The sequence below is a fragment of the Pleurodeles waltl genome, chromosome 2_2 (genome assembly GCF_031143425.1).
Source record: "Pleurodeles waltl isolate 20211129_DDA chromosome 2_2, aPleWal1.hap1.20221129, whole genome shotgun sequence".
Taxonomy (NCBI): domain Eukaryota; kingdom Metazoa; phylum Chordata; class Amphibia; order Caudata; family Salamandridae; genus Pleurodeles; species Pleurodeles waltl.
In genome coordinates, this window is record NC_090439.1 from 1,070,932,570 (window position 1) to 1,070,947,870 (window position 15,301).

General features: G+C 44.5%; 1 long non-coding RNA gene across 1 annotated transcript; it reads left to right on the plus strand.

The window, feature by feature from the left end:
- Positions 1 to 12,835: 12,835 nt before the first annotated feature.
- Positions 12,836 to 14,502, plus strand: LOC138274607 (uncharacterized). Its single transcript, XR_011200389.1, has 4 exons — positions 12,836 to 12,999; positions 13,206 to 13,299; positions 13,408 to 13,451; positions 13,877 to 14,502. It is a non-coding gene; the product is annotated as an uncharacterized lncRNA (long non-coding RNA).
- Positions 14,503 to 15,301: the final 799 nt, after the last annotated feature.

Below are 15,301 nucleotides of genomic sequence, written 5' to 3' on the forward strand. Positions count from 1 at the left end.
TGGCGTGTCCGGGATCCCTTGGGCTCTAACTCTACTTCAGAGATTTGGTAGCTCGTCTGGTCTCTGGGTAAACAGGAGGAAGACATATGTTTTCCCACTGACTGAGGGAGCGGAGCGTCCTTCCTCCTGTCCAGTGGATATTCCTTGGGCTCCTCATACCTTTAAATACTTGGGCATACAGGTCTTCCATGACCTGCGTGACCTTCGTGATGGGAATCTTGGAGCGGAGCTCAGATCCCTACGATCTTGTGTGACGTTTTGGCGCTCCCTAAAACTTTCCATGATGGCCCGCATGGCGTTGTCTAAAATGATTATGTTACCTCGTCTGCTGTATTACTTCACCAACCGCCGGGTGACTATACCGGTGGCCTGGTTTAGGGACCTGAACATGCTCCTTCTGGAGCTTGTGGGGGATGGGGGTCACCAGAGGACATCCCTCTCCACCCTCCACCGGCCCACGCTGGAGGGCGAACTGGCAGTACCAGACTTTGAGCTGTATTATTTGTCGTGTCAACTCCAGTGGGTGGCTAGATGTCTGGCGGGGAGGCAGCGGCTGGATCTGACCGCACCCGGTGGAGTGATTCATCTGGATCGCCTCTTGGCCGGCTTGCTTGGCGCCCGGGGTGTCATGCCTAAACAGATTGTTTTGCTGCAGGTAGCTTTCTCCTGCTGGAGACGATGTCTGAAGTGTACAGGTACACCTGTGGCCTATTCCCCTGGGATGCCACTGTCTGGTGTTAAGTTGGGGACGCGGTCACACCTTGACATGTGGCGGCTGGAGGGCTGGAGCAGGGGAGAGTGCAGATCTTGGGGGATCTCTTCAGGGAGGGAATCCTGGGCTCCTTTCCGGAGCTTGTAGAGAAGAGCGAGGTCCCGAGGGGGCAATTTCTGACATATAGGACACTGGTTTTGGCTGTGCGAAGAATATGGCTTACTGTGAATGCAGAACCAGAAACACTTACTATACTGCACCTTTTATTGACAGCAGGGGAGGATGCACACTTGATTACCAGACTGTATGGAGCTCTCACTATGGCTACTTTGTCTTCTTTGCAGTCTGTGGACGAGGTGGGAGGAGGCAGTAGGCAAAGATCTCACGGACATGGAATTGTTAGCATACCCCCAGAGTGTTTCCAAGAATACACGTTTTCGATATATCCAATATAATTTTGTACATCGAACGTACCTCACTCCACATAGGCTCAGAGCAATATATAGTGGAGAGCCCAGAAGTTGTCCTTGGTGTGATGCGGTAGACCCGGGTTTCCATCATATGGTTTGGGAGTGTCATACCATACAAAGAGGTTGGAAGGGAGTGCTTGAGGATGTGCGGGGAACCCTTGACACGCAATTGAATCTAGACCCCTGCCTATGTCTGCTGGGCTTCCACAAGAGGCCACCCTCTAAGAGGGTGGGCAGCAGGTTTCTGGACCTCGCTTTGGTTTTGTTCAGGCGGCGGATCGCCATGGCCTGGAAGTCTCCATTGAGTCCACAGTTGTCGGACTGGAGGCGAGATGTGTCAGTGTGGGCCCAGGCCGAATTACAGGCGCTGCGCAGGGAAGAGGATCGGGGAATTAGGACGCGACCTTTGGCACCACTTTGGAATGAGATATAGGAAGACTGGGAGGCTCGAAAGCAGGAGGCAGAGGGGATGCGTGAGACTGGAGAAGGCGAGGTACCCCTGGAGGATGGGTGAGGTGCTGCTTAGAAGGTGGATGGCGTGGCAGGAGACTACGGTTGGCCGAGTGCAACTTGGATTAGAGTGCCCCACTTAATTGGGAAGAGGGGTGTGTGGGCGCCAAACTTGACTCTCCCGGATACCTACCTTAGTTATGTATGTATAACTTACCCCACTGAGCCACTGCCCATTAAGCCAGCACACAATATGTTGTTTGATTTGCCGTTTTTTTCTCTTTTTCTCTTTCTTATTGACCTAGTTAAGGTTTATATGGTACTGCTTGAAAAGATGTGAAAACCGTCAGACCTCACTATAAAACGACCACTGTAATTGGACAGGGCTTGGCTAATGTGTGGTTTATATTGCTGGAATGTATAATGTTTGTGAGAGGGGCAGAGTGGCTATGTAATTGACTATCATTCACTGCTACTATAATGTATAAATCCAGATGGCCACCCTGTGACGATGGGCCCACTCATGTACTGCTTGTTTTTCATTCACAGAAATACCAATAAACAAAGTTTAAAAAAAAAAAAAAACAGCTTGAATATTAGGCCCGAGTCGTAGCTGGCTAACAATCCTCCATGGAGTCCAGAGAGCACTTAACAATCTGCCTAGATGGTCCCTGGGGAGGGGGTGCACGTACATCATATGAATGCCTTTTTGGAACGCGAGTGTATGTTCTAGATCTTGATGGTCCTGGCGTGGAGGCCGCAGATACACCCTTTGGCATAAATGATCGTGTCACTGTCTTACAGGACTTGCTACAGTTCTTCGATGACAACGCATCTGCCAATGCTGCCTCCTTTGGAATCAGGGATGTACCTGTAACATCTACCGGCTGGATTCCTAAACTTGGGGATCTGGTGCATTAAAAGATTGCTGTGAAAAAGGAATTCAGTCCTTCTTATCGTGCACCGGTTCCAGTCCTAGGAATACATGGTACCAGAACTGTGATTCTACCACCGTTGTCTGGTGCTAAAGAAAATCGCTTTGTCTCCATCAACAATATTAAGCTACACTATGTGACCGATCTTGCACAGCAGACCTAGAGGACCCCTGAGTAGTGCCCGGATCCCTCCCACTACAGATCAGGATATTCCCCTACAAGTCTTCAACAGCAATGCTGAAACCTCTCCGAGCTTGGGGAGGGTGGAAAACGAGCTTTCATTGGTTCCACTGACAACTACTTTTACATTGATTTTTGCTAATGTGGAGCAACTTTCTACAAATACTACATAAATGGATATTGTAACATTCTATACACCACCGAGGGAATCTCCAGCAGCTTCTCCTCCTGAAAATACACTTCCAACATTTGTTTGTGCAGATGATGGTTATTTCATCGATGGTGACAACTTTTCTTCTGACTTATCTGCCTCTACTGCAAAAAAAATGTCAAGCTGAGTGTAGGAAGTTGGCTCTGTATATACTATCTCAAAGTAAGAGATAGTGTGCACAGAGCCCAAGGGTTCCCCTTAGAGGTAAGATAATGGCAAAATTAGATCATTCTAATGCTCTATTTTGTGGTAGGGTGGTCGAGCAGTAGGCTTATCAGAGGGTAGTGTTAAGCATTTGTTGTACACACACAGGCAATAAACGAGGAACACACACCTAAAGACAACTCCAGGCCAATAGTTTTTATATAGAAAAAATATATTTTCTTAATTTATTTTAGAACCACAAGTTCAAGATTTGAAGTAAATACATAAAATGCAAGATACTCCACTTAGGTAAGTTAGGAACTTTGAATTAGAGCAGTAACATACACAGTTTTAGTTAAACTGGCAATAAACTATTTTAAAAGTGGACACACTGCAAAAATCATTAGTTCCTGGGGGAGGTAAGTAATGGTTAGTTTGTCAGGTAAGTGAGGCACTTACAAGTTCAAGTTCCTGGGCATAGGCAGCCCACCGTTGAGGGTTCAAGGCAACCCCAAAGTTAGCGCACCAGCAACACAGGGCCAGTCAAGTGCAGAGGTCAAAGAGGGCCCAAAACACATAGGCGCCTATGACGAACAGGGGTGCTCAGGTTGCAGTCTGCCAATCGGTAAGTACCTTCAGAGGGCAGACCAGGGGGGTTTTGTAGAGCACAAGTAGGCACACAAAACACACCCTCAGCGACACAGGGGTGGCCGGGTGCAGTGTGCAAAGCAGGCGTTAGGTTTTGTATAGGGATCAATGAAGGGACCTGGGGGTCACTCTAGCGGTGCAGGCAGGGCATGGGGGCCTTCTCGGGCCAGCCACCGACTGGGCTAGGCAGAGGGTCGCCTGATGGTCACTCCTGCACTGAAGTTTGGTTCCTTCTGGTCCTTGGGGCTGCGGGTGCAGTGCTTGGTCCAGGCGTCGGGTTCTTTGTTACAGGCAGTCGCGGTCAGGGGGAGCCTCTGGAGTCTCTCTGCATGCGTCGCTGTGGGGATACATGGGGGTAGTCTTGGGTTACTCACAAGGTTGCAGTCGCCTAGGAGTCCTCCTTGTAGTGTTGGTTCTCTGGACCTCGAGCCGGGGGCGTCGGGTGCAGAGTGTGAAGTCTCACACTTCCGGCGGGAAGAGTGAGTTCTTTAAATGTTGCAGGAAAGTTGCAAAGTTGTTGCTGTTTTTGAACAGTGCCGCTGTTCATAGGAGTTTCTTGGTCCTTCAGGTTCAGGGCAGTTCTCTGAGGCTTCTGAGGCCGCTGGTCCCTGGCGGATGCGTCTCTGTGCAGGTACTTTGAGTCTGGAGACAGGCTGGTAGGGTTGGGGCCAAAGCAATTGTCGTCTCCGTTGTCTCTGCAGGTCAGCAGTCCTTATTCTTTGTTGCAGGAATCTGATTTCCTGGGTTCTGGGGTGCCCCTAAATACTGAATTTAGTGGTGTGTTTAGGTCAGGAGGGCAGTAACCAATGGCTACTGTCCTGGAGGGTGGCTACACCCTCTTCATGCCTCCTCCCTGAGGGGAGGGGACCCATCCCTAATCCGAATGGGGGAATCCTCCAATCTCAAGATGGAGGATTTCTAAAGGTAGGGGTCACCTCAGGTCGGGATGCCTTAGGGGCTGTCCTGACTGGTGGGTGGCTCCACCTTGTTTTTCTAATTATCTCCTCCAACCTTGCCGCCAAAAGTGGGGCCAGTGGCCGGAGGGGCGGGCATCTCCACTAGCTGGGATGCCGTGGGGTGCTGTAACAAATGGCATGAGCCTTTGAGGCCCACCGCCAGGTGTTACAGTTCCTGCAGGGGAGGTGAGAACCACCTCCACCCAGTGCAGGCTTTGTTTCTGTCCTCAGAAAGCACAAAGGCTCTCACCCCAGGGGGTAGAAACTCGTTTCATTGGCAGGCTGGCACAGACCAGTCAGTCCTGCACTGAAAGATTGGGTAAAATACAGGGGGCATCTTCTAAGATGCCCTCTGTGTGCATTTTGTAATAAACCCAACACTGGCATCAGTGTGGGTTTATAATTCTGAGAAGTTTGATACCAAACTTCCCAGTATTCAGTGTAGCTATTACGGAGCTGTGGAGTTCGTTTTTGACAAACTCCCAGCCATATACTTAATATGCCCACACTGTACTTACAATGTCTAAAAATTGACTTAGACACTGTAGGGGCATATTGCTCATGCAGCTATGCCCTCATCTGTGGTATAGTGCACCCTGCCTTAGGGCTGTAAGGCCTGCTAGAGGGGTGACTTACCTATGCCACAGGCAGTATTTTGTGTGCATGGCATCGTGAGGGGGATGCCATGTCGACTTTGCCTTTTTCTCCCCACCAACACACACAATCTGCAATGGCAGTGTGCCTGTGTTAGGTGGGGGGTCCCTTAGGGTGGCACAACACATGCTGCATCCCTTAGGGACCTTCCCTGGTCACAGGGCCCTTGGTACCAATGGTACCTTTTACAAACGACGTATCTGTGTGCCAGGGGTGTGCCAATTGTGGAAACAATGGTACATTTTTTGTGAAAGAACACTGGTGCTGGGGCCTGGTTAGCAGGGTCCCAGCACACTTCTCAGTCAAGTCAGCTTCAATATCAGGCAAAAAGTGGGGAGCAACTGCAACAGGGAGCCATTTTCCTAAACTGATACATTGACTTAAAATTAACTATTTTATTCGTCCTTGGATTTATCTGTGGCTTTGACTGACTGTACTTGCCTTTCTCCTATGGATTGGGTTTGTTATTGTTTTCTTTCTCCTTATGCATGATCATTTTCTGCCTGAACGATCTTCAGTTGAACTGGTGGATGAGGTCCTAAAACCAGATTTTTCATCACACAAAATTCACAGAGGCTTGTCCCTAGTGAATATTATAGCCATTTCAATTCCCGATGGGATTGTTTGGGACAAAGTATTATTTGATATACATGGGCCTACCGAGGTCATTCAAAAACCATATGTATTCAAACTTTCCATGACAGATGTGATCCCACCCGGAGTAGTTTCTGATGATTGGGAAGTGAAAACTGTTGATGCAATGATGTCTGATCTAAAGTATTATACAGTATTTGAAAATGAAGAGTTGTACCAATTTAAAGGTAATTATGGAGACACTTTTTGTTATAACTATTATGGACATTTTATTACATTCACAAAGCAAATACCCCAAAGACTATCTTTAAATATGTATAATGGGAACACTGCCTGACTCCACCAATATGCAGCTCTAAAACGTATACTGGAAAAAGTTCATATTTTTCTGGGCACAATGTTAAAAATGCTGAGTCATATTATTTTTAATTGCCAAAAATGGAAAGTCAAAATGTTTTGTTGACAGATACAAAATTGAATTACTCTGAGTCCTTTGTTTCCCGATTTGCTATGGAAGGCTATGAGTACTGGTTGAAGTCAATTGACTTAAAAAGTGTGTGGGGAACATAAAATTGGCAAATAAAAGGAAGAGAGGTTTTATTTAGAGCATGTATGATTCCTGTTCAGATGATATTTTTAAACAAAACAGTACAACAAACAAGCTGTTTAGGCTTAGCGAACATTAAAGAACTGAAAGCACCCAGTATTCCCACCCCTGCAAAATTTTACAAATGGCAAAAATATCTAAATGCGTCCGAAGATCAGCTCAATGAATGGGTCCAGAATAGTACATTTAACACTCCACTTTCACGTCTTGGTGGGTGGTTATTGTGGCCTGTAGACACCAATGGGTGCCATACACATTTTGTTAGCTCCTCTGGGGGTTTTAGAATGAATAGGCCGGAACCTCACTGCATGTCCTCAGAACACTCGGGTTTAGTGACAACATATAGTGTAGGGAAACTATGCCAGCAATGGATTAAGGCCTCCTCACTGGATCTGTCAAATAACATCCAAGTCTCCTGTCCAATGACACAGATTTACAGGATTTCCTGTTAGGCCCCAGAAGACAACGCAGAAAGCACTTCTTGTATGCTGCATATAATGAAATATGGAAGCTTTCCCAACAAGAGGCGGCTGCCCCGTTAAGGCAAATAGATCAGGAAAACTTACATAAAGCATTAGCTGTTGTGGATAATGGGATTAATACCTTGTCTGGCCAAATATACACCTTAGATAACATTGAATCCTATGCAATAGATATAGTACAGAGTGATGTATCATTTTTGCAACATGGACAAAATCAGCTAAGATCCATTAGCCAGTTAGGTTGGACACTACAGACATTGAAAGCAAGTCACGTTCCCTGGCAACATGTGAGCGCAAGGGAGACTTTTTCTACACTTAATTTAACACAACAAAAACAAATAATGGCTGTAAGGAAATGCCTCCTTGGCATGGTTTGGTTGCCCCCTAATGTTTTGCCTTTGCTGATGCTAAGTTATGATTTGAAAGTGTGCTGGGACCCTGCTAAACAGGCCCCAACACCAGTGTTCTTTCCCTAAACTGTAATTTTGTCTCCACAATTGGCACAACCCTGGCACTCAGGTAACTCCCTGGTAACTGGTACCCCTGGTGCCAAGGGCCCTAATGCCAGGAAAGGTCTCTAAGGTCTGCAGCATGTCTTATGCCACCATGGAGACCCCTCACACAGCACATGCACACTGTCTCACAGCTTGTGTGTGCTGGTGGGGAGAAAATGACTAAGTCGACATGGCACTCCCCTCAGAGTGCCATGCCAACCTCACACTGCCTGTGGCATAGGTAAGTCACCCCTCTAGCAGTCCTTACAGCCCTAAGGCAGAGTGCACTATACCACAGGTGAGGGAATATGTGCATGAGCACTATGCCCCTACAGTGTCTAAGCAAAACCTTAGACATTGTAAGTGCAGGGTAGCCATAAGAGTATATGGTCTGGGAATTTGTCAAACACGAACTCCAGAGTTCCATAATGGCTACACTGAAATCTGGGAGGTTTGGTATCAAACTTCTCAGCACAATAAATGCACACTGATGCCAGTGTGCAATTTATTGTAATATACACCCAGAGGGCATCGTAGAGATGCCCCCTGAATACCAATCCAACTTCTAGTGTAGGCTGACCAGTTTTCGCCAGCCTGCCAGACACCAGACATGTTGCTGGCCACATGGTGAGAGTGCCTTTGTCACTCTGTGGCCAGGAACAAAGCCTGTACTGGGTGGAGGTGCTTCTCACCTCCCCCTGCAGGAACTGTAACACCTGGCGGTGAGCCTCAAAGACTCACCCCTTTTGTTTCGGCGCCCCAGGGCACTCCAGCTAGTGGAGATACCTGCCCCCTGGACACAGCCCCCACTTTTGGTGGCAAGTCCAGGGGAGATAATAAGAAAAACAAGGAGGAGTCACCCACCAGTCAGGACAGCCCCTAAGGTGTCCTGAGCTGAGGTGACCCCTGCCTTTAGAAATCCTCCATCTTGACTTTGGAGGATTACCTCAATAGGGATGTGCCCCCCTCCCCTCAGGGAGGAGGCACAAAGAGGGTGTACCCACCCTCAAGGACAGTAGCCATTGGCTACTGCCCTCCCAGACCTAAACACACCCCTAAATTCTGTATTTAGGGGCACCCAAGAACCTAGGAAACTAGATTCCTGCAACCTAAGATGAAGAAGGACTGCTGACCTGAAGCCCTGCAGAGAAGACGGAGACACCAACTGCTTTGGCCCCAGCCCTACCGGTCTGTCTCCCCACTTCGAGAAAAACTGCAACAGCGACGTGTTCCCCAGGGTCCAGCGACCTCTGAAGCCTCAGAGGACTACCCTGCATCTAAAAGGACCAAGAACTCCTGAGGACAGCGGCCCTGTTCCAAAGAAACTAAAACTTGCAACAAAGAAACAACTTTTAAAGGACTCCACGCTTTCCGCCGGAAGCGTGAGACTTTCCACTATGCACCTGACGCCCCCGGCTCGACCTGCGGAGAAACAACACTACAGGGAGGACTCCCCGGCGACTACAACCCTGTGAGTAGCCAGAGTTGACCCCCCTGGCCCCCCAGGCGACGCATGCAGAGGGAATCCCGAGGCTCTCCCTGACCGCGACTGCCTGCTTCCAAGAACCCGACGCCTGGGAATCACACTGCACCTGCAGCCCCCAGGACCTGAAGGATCCGACCTCCAGTGCAGGAGCGACCCCCAGGAGGCCTTCTCCCTTGCCCAGGTGGTGGCTACCCCGAGGAGCCCCCCCTTGCCTGCCTGCTTCGCTGAAGAGACCCCCTGGGTCTCCCATTGAAACCAATTGCAAACCTGACGCCTGTTTGCACTCTGCACCCGGCTGACCCTGTGCCGCTGAGGGTGTACTTTTTGTGCTGACTTGTGTCCCCCCCGGTGCCCTAAAAAAAAACCCTGGTCTGCCCTCCGAAGGCGCAGGTACTTACCTGCTGGCAGACTGGAACCAGGGCACCCCCTTCTCCATTGAAGCCTATGTGTTTTGGGCACCACTTTGACCTCTGCACCTGACTGGCCCTGAGCTGCTGGTGTGGTAACTTTGGGGTTGCCCTGAACCCCCAACCGTGGGCTACCTTGGACCCAACTCTGAACCCTGTAAGTGCTTTACTTACCTGCAAAACAAACAAATACTTACCTCCCCCAGGAACTGTTGAATTTTGCACTGTGCAAAACAGTGGAGCACACCCAATAATCAATATGTCTATACTTTGAAAAGAGATAATATCTAATAAATCAATTTAAGAAATCACAATAGGTTACACTATAGTGCCATTTACCAAACAGTGTTGGTGGACATAGTCAGACAAAAAAAACAATATCTGGTTCAGACCAGAGCAGCAAGGAACAAAACCAAAAACAACTGATATCTGTGCCTAATGAAAATGTGACAGATGCCGTACAAAATTGCAGTAGCATCTCGATTGTGAATTTGTCTAAATGTGCCCTTACCGAAGAACAAACAAAGGTGTTAGGTAAGGGATTGGGTTTTTGTGTGTCTAATTTTTGCGACATGACTCAAGTACATATCAATTTTTTCAAGTTTCTTAGACAATTAAAACTTAAGAAATATTTTGCAGAAAAGCCTGAGATGCACATGGAAACAACACCCAGTGCTATAGTAAGCACACACACAATCAAAGATGTTATGGATATTGAACTTTTGCTTACCTTGGAAGATATGGACTATAACAACATGGATAGATTAAATTTATTGAATGACCTTAAAATTGTCCAGGATACATCTCTGGATAGTGGCCTTAAACCAAAATCAAGTTTTATCCCTAAGCTGCCAAGCAATAATGCTATAGAAGTGTTTGGGAGATTAGTGAAAGAAGATCTTCACAAACTACAAAAACAGATTAAACTAGGCAACTTTCGCAAATCATCTAATGTAACCAAAAAGCAGAGACTGGCCTTAAAAGAACTGAGCTGCAATCAAAACATAGTGATAAAGGAAGCAGACAAGGGGGGAAACATTGTCATTTTAGATAGAGCAGATTACATTCAGGAAATAGATAGGCAATTGGCTGATAGTGACGCATATCTGAAATTACAATGTAATCCCATCAAAATGATTGTTGACAAACTTGAGAACATTTTACTTTTATGGTGTAGCCAGGGTCTAATTTCTGATTTGGAATTCAAGTAAATTTTCAATCCTTATCCTACATCACCGTGTATATACATGTTACCCAAATTGCATAAAAGCACCGTCTCACCACCAGGTAGACCCATAATATCGGGAATAGGAGCACCTACGGAAAGACTATCCGAGTTTATCGATAGCTACTTGCAGCCGGTTGTGAAAAATATCCCTTCATATCTACAAGATACGAAGGATGTTCTCCGTAAATTAGAGGATGTGACCTGGACCTCAGATATGATGTTGGTCACTTTGGATGTATCCTCCTTATACACATGTATCCCTAAAGATAAGGGTCTGTAGGCAGTACGATATTTTTTGTCTGGAAGATCTGCATCCCATAGGGAACATACTGAAATGATATTATGCATGATTGAGTTTACATTGGAAAATAATGTATTTATACATGAAGGGCAATGGTTCAAACAAGCACAGGGAGTAGCCATGGGCTCACGGTTTTCTCCATCATATGCAAATTTGTATATGGGTTTCTTCGAGGCAATACATGTTTGGAAGAAGGGTCCTTCTGTCCTTACTGACAATATTTTCTTTTGGGGAAGATATATTGATGATGTTTTAATGATTTGGACTGGATCTGAACAACTCTTAGTAGAATTCTATAACTATGTCAATTGTAACATTTTCAACATACAGATGACGTATGAATATAGTAAGAACAATGTTTTCTTTTTGGATTTGGATATATCTATTGTGGACAATAAGATCTGCACGAAAGTGTATCGCAAACCAACAGCCTGCAATTCTGTATTACATGCTGAAAGTGCTCACCCTAAAAGTCAAATCTCAGCTATCCCGTTTGGGGAAATGACTAGGTTGAAAAGAAATTGTAGTGATCTCACTGTATGCAAAATAGAACTAAATAAATTGGAAGATAGGTTCTTACAGAGAGGTTATTCTAAACGTATCATCAAGACATCAAGAAAAAAGATCAATCGAGTCTGCAGAACCACCTTATTGGGCCATAATACCAAAACGCGAGGTAGCTCGTCATATGGAGCAGTGAATTTTTGTACGGCCTATAGTCAGAAAAGTCACAACATATACCGTATTCTATGCAAGCATTGGAACGTATTACAGACAGATAATACACTTGCTGCTCTGCTCCCTAAGAGGCCAAGAATGATCCACAAAAGAAGTAAAACCATTAGAAATGAAGTTTGCAAGAGTTTTTTACCACCCATAATGGAATGTAAAGGAATTGAGGTCCCACTAGTTAAATACATGGGTATAAATCACATTCCGATCAATCCCAGGGGTGGTAATAGAACACTGGATCTGCGAAGAAATGAATCAAAATGGATCATTAAATTAAGAGCCATCGAAATGGGAATGAATTTGGATGATGAACTGTACCATTTTCTTTAAAATGTGCTAACTTGGTCTGTATCTGTCTGATGTACCTTGACAAGATGAATATGTATAATAATGACAAACTGTTTTTCTGGGACACATATGATTTATTCTAATCCTCCGCACTTTGAAGAGACTTTTCCACCCTTTTCTCTGCATGTCGCACTTCTAATATGTCTTTACATGTATTTGTGGTATTAACTGTTGTCACCAAATGATAGGATTGCTGGGGATAGGATGAATGGGGATGTTTATCCCTCTCATCATTAAGAATTGAGCCATACTGATACACTGAGGATATCGTGGAAAGATGTGGTCAAGTTGTTGACAATGGTGATTCATGGATGAATAGAATGATTATATGCCTCGTTACTTAGGAATTAGTTTAGCATGTTAATTGGAAGGGCTGTGCTAATAAAATCACCACTCAAAGATGGCCGCTTTGGTTATGTGGATATATCAATGACTACTGCGTTGTTTATGACGTATGTTTAAATTTCCCCTTAGCGTCATCTAAAAATGTTTATGTGGGAAGCGTTTGTATTGTTCTCAACTTCGGTCAAAAAGAATTGTTCTACACATATGTTTGGGTGGGCTGCCCTTATAATAAGTTTGGACATGATATTATTGATACATCGTGGTCTGTGCGCTAGTCATAAGTGTTTTTTTTATAATAGGTTTTGTTTCAAAATGGCCGCCGCGGTTTGGATGTGCAGTCCTTACAATAAGTTTGGACATGATATTATCAATACATCGTGGTCTGTGCGCTAGCTACAAGTGTTTCTTCATAATAGGTACTGTTCCAAAATGGCTGCCGCGGCTAAACGCAACAGGCAAGAGTCAGTTTTTTATGTCAGCTATTTCCTATGAACACAAACCCGGCATTTAAGAACGCTCGCGTGAGGCTCGCTTTTACTATAAGAAAGTCTGGAGGCACCAAAGAAGGTTAACACGACGTGGATACAATAGGAAGATTGCAAAATGGACTAGGATGTAAGGCAACATTGGAGATTTGATCGATTGCTCATTGTATTGGGCATGTTCGAATGGAGCTTTGTTTTGTTAATCTTCCTAGGAAACATGTGGATATTAACTAAAAATATTTTGTATGGGGTGAATTGTGGTTTTATGTTAACGATATAAATTGGGGTTTTGAAGAAAGGATAAAAGGATTATTCCACTTGTTTGTTGTTTTTTAGCTGGTTCTAGGACATATGAAAGGAAGTGGTGACACGCAATATTGAGATCTAAAATTGAAGAACGTAAGAGGCGGTTAACTTTGGTTGCAAGCAGGTCAGTAGGGGTGTAATTGTAATCTGTAATTTTTCCTTATGAAAAATATTTTGCCAATAAGAGGAGACTTATGGGGTCTCACTCTTTCCATTTTGTGGTTTATGATAGCTTCAAGCGAGACATGGGTGTAACTGGCGATCAAGTGACTAAAGGTATAGACTTATCAGAAATTATTTTTTCACCATGGTAGAATGTGAGGTTACTTTGGACACAAATTCTACATGCACTTGGGCTCGCATGCTGCATTAAAAAGCATTCTTGGGGCCTCTGTGGCCTTTGCATATCTGATAATTGAAGATATGTGGAGTGTTGTACATAACTCTCTCTGACAGCAAGTAATACTTTCTCACAATAGGATACGTGGTGGTGGCTTTTCACTGTTACTATTCATTATTTATTAAATTGTTACACTATAAGCACGGTGTTGGTGTGGTGACTTTTTTATTTTTTATTGATAAAAAATTATGTTTATTTAGGAAAAAAGAAAAAATTTATATATAAAAAACTCTTTTTTTTCTTCTTTTTTGTACAAATGTTATGTATTATAATGGGTTGTTGTTTGTTGTGATTCTCTCAGCCTTGAAGAAGTCCGGTGTGGACGAAACACGTGTCGGCTGATGGATTTCGATTTTTTATTTATATGTTTATTGTTTTTATGTCTATAGTTATGTGGATATAAAACATATATTTTCTTTCTATGTATGAAAATCGTCTATTTTGTGAATAATATCGTTTGTGGATAGTATTGTTTTTTCGATATTGTTTTTTTTGTCTGACTATGTCCACCAACACTGTTTGGGAAATGGCACTATAGTGTAACCTATTGTGATTTCTTAAATTGATTTATTAGATATTATCTCTTTTCAAAGTATAGACATATTGATTATTGGGTGTGCTCCACTGTTTTGCTTTTTGTTTCTAGAACGGGTCTGCTCTTTAGCAACCCAGTTTCACACATCATGGCAACGATGTGTTTCAGTGTATGAGCACCCGCAATGCCTTTCTGAATACATAATTAGAATGTGCATTTATTTCAATTAATGAGTTGCCATTTGTTGTCTATTGAATTTTGCACTGTGTCCAATTTTTAAATAGCTTATTGCCATTTTTGCCAAAACTGTACATGATATTGTGTTGATTCAAAGTTCCTGAGATACCTGAGTGAAATACCTTTCATTTGAAGTATTACTTGTAAATCTTGAACCTGTGGATCTTAGAATAAACTAAGAAAATATATTTTTCTATACAAAAACCTATTGGCCTGGAATTGTCTTTGAGTGTGTGTTCCTCATTTATTGCCTGTGTGTATGTACAACAAATGCTTAACACTACCCTCTGATAAGCCTACTGCTCGACCACACTACCACAAAATAGAGCATTAGAATTATCTATTTTTGCCACTATCTTACCTCTAAGGGGAACCCTTGGACTCTGTGCATGCTATTTCACACTTTGAAATAGTACACACAGAGCCAACTTCCTACCCAAGTGTTTTCTGATGACTTCTGATTACTTTGGCTTTCATAGGTGGAATTCTGCTGTTACTACTTTTTCAGCAGAATGGCTGTCCTGTCACAGCAAGGAGCAATGAAAACGCTACCGCCAGCACAACTGTTTCGTGAACGCATGATGCAGTATTTCGGAGCACCACTCCTAGAACAACTGGAGTGTGACTGTTTTTTGTCATTCCGACTGATTTTGGATTGTGTGCAGCCCGTGTTTCAATGCCTCAGGTGCCTCTTTGAATGTGCACTGAAAGTCTCTCTTTCTACATAGCACTTACTTTCATTGGACGCTGATCTGTTGATGTTCTCGCTGAGGGCTCATTCTCCGACATGCGCGTTGGGGGTGCATTTGCTACGGGAAGCAATTTACGAGTTGCCTTTCATGCATTCTGCCACTCTTAACTCTATGGAGGGCATGACACGGAATGCTGCTGCCTCAGCTGGAGCTCAGGCTTTGGAACATGAGTGCTCTTCGGCTTTCCTTGGATATGATTTGG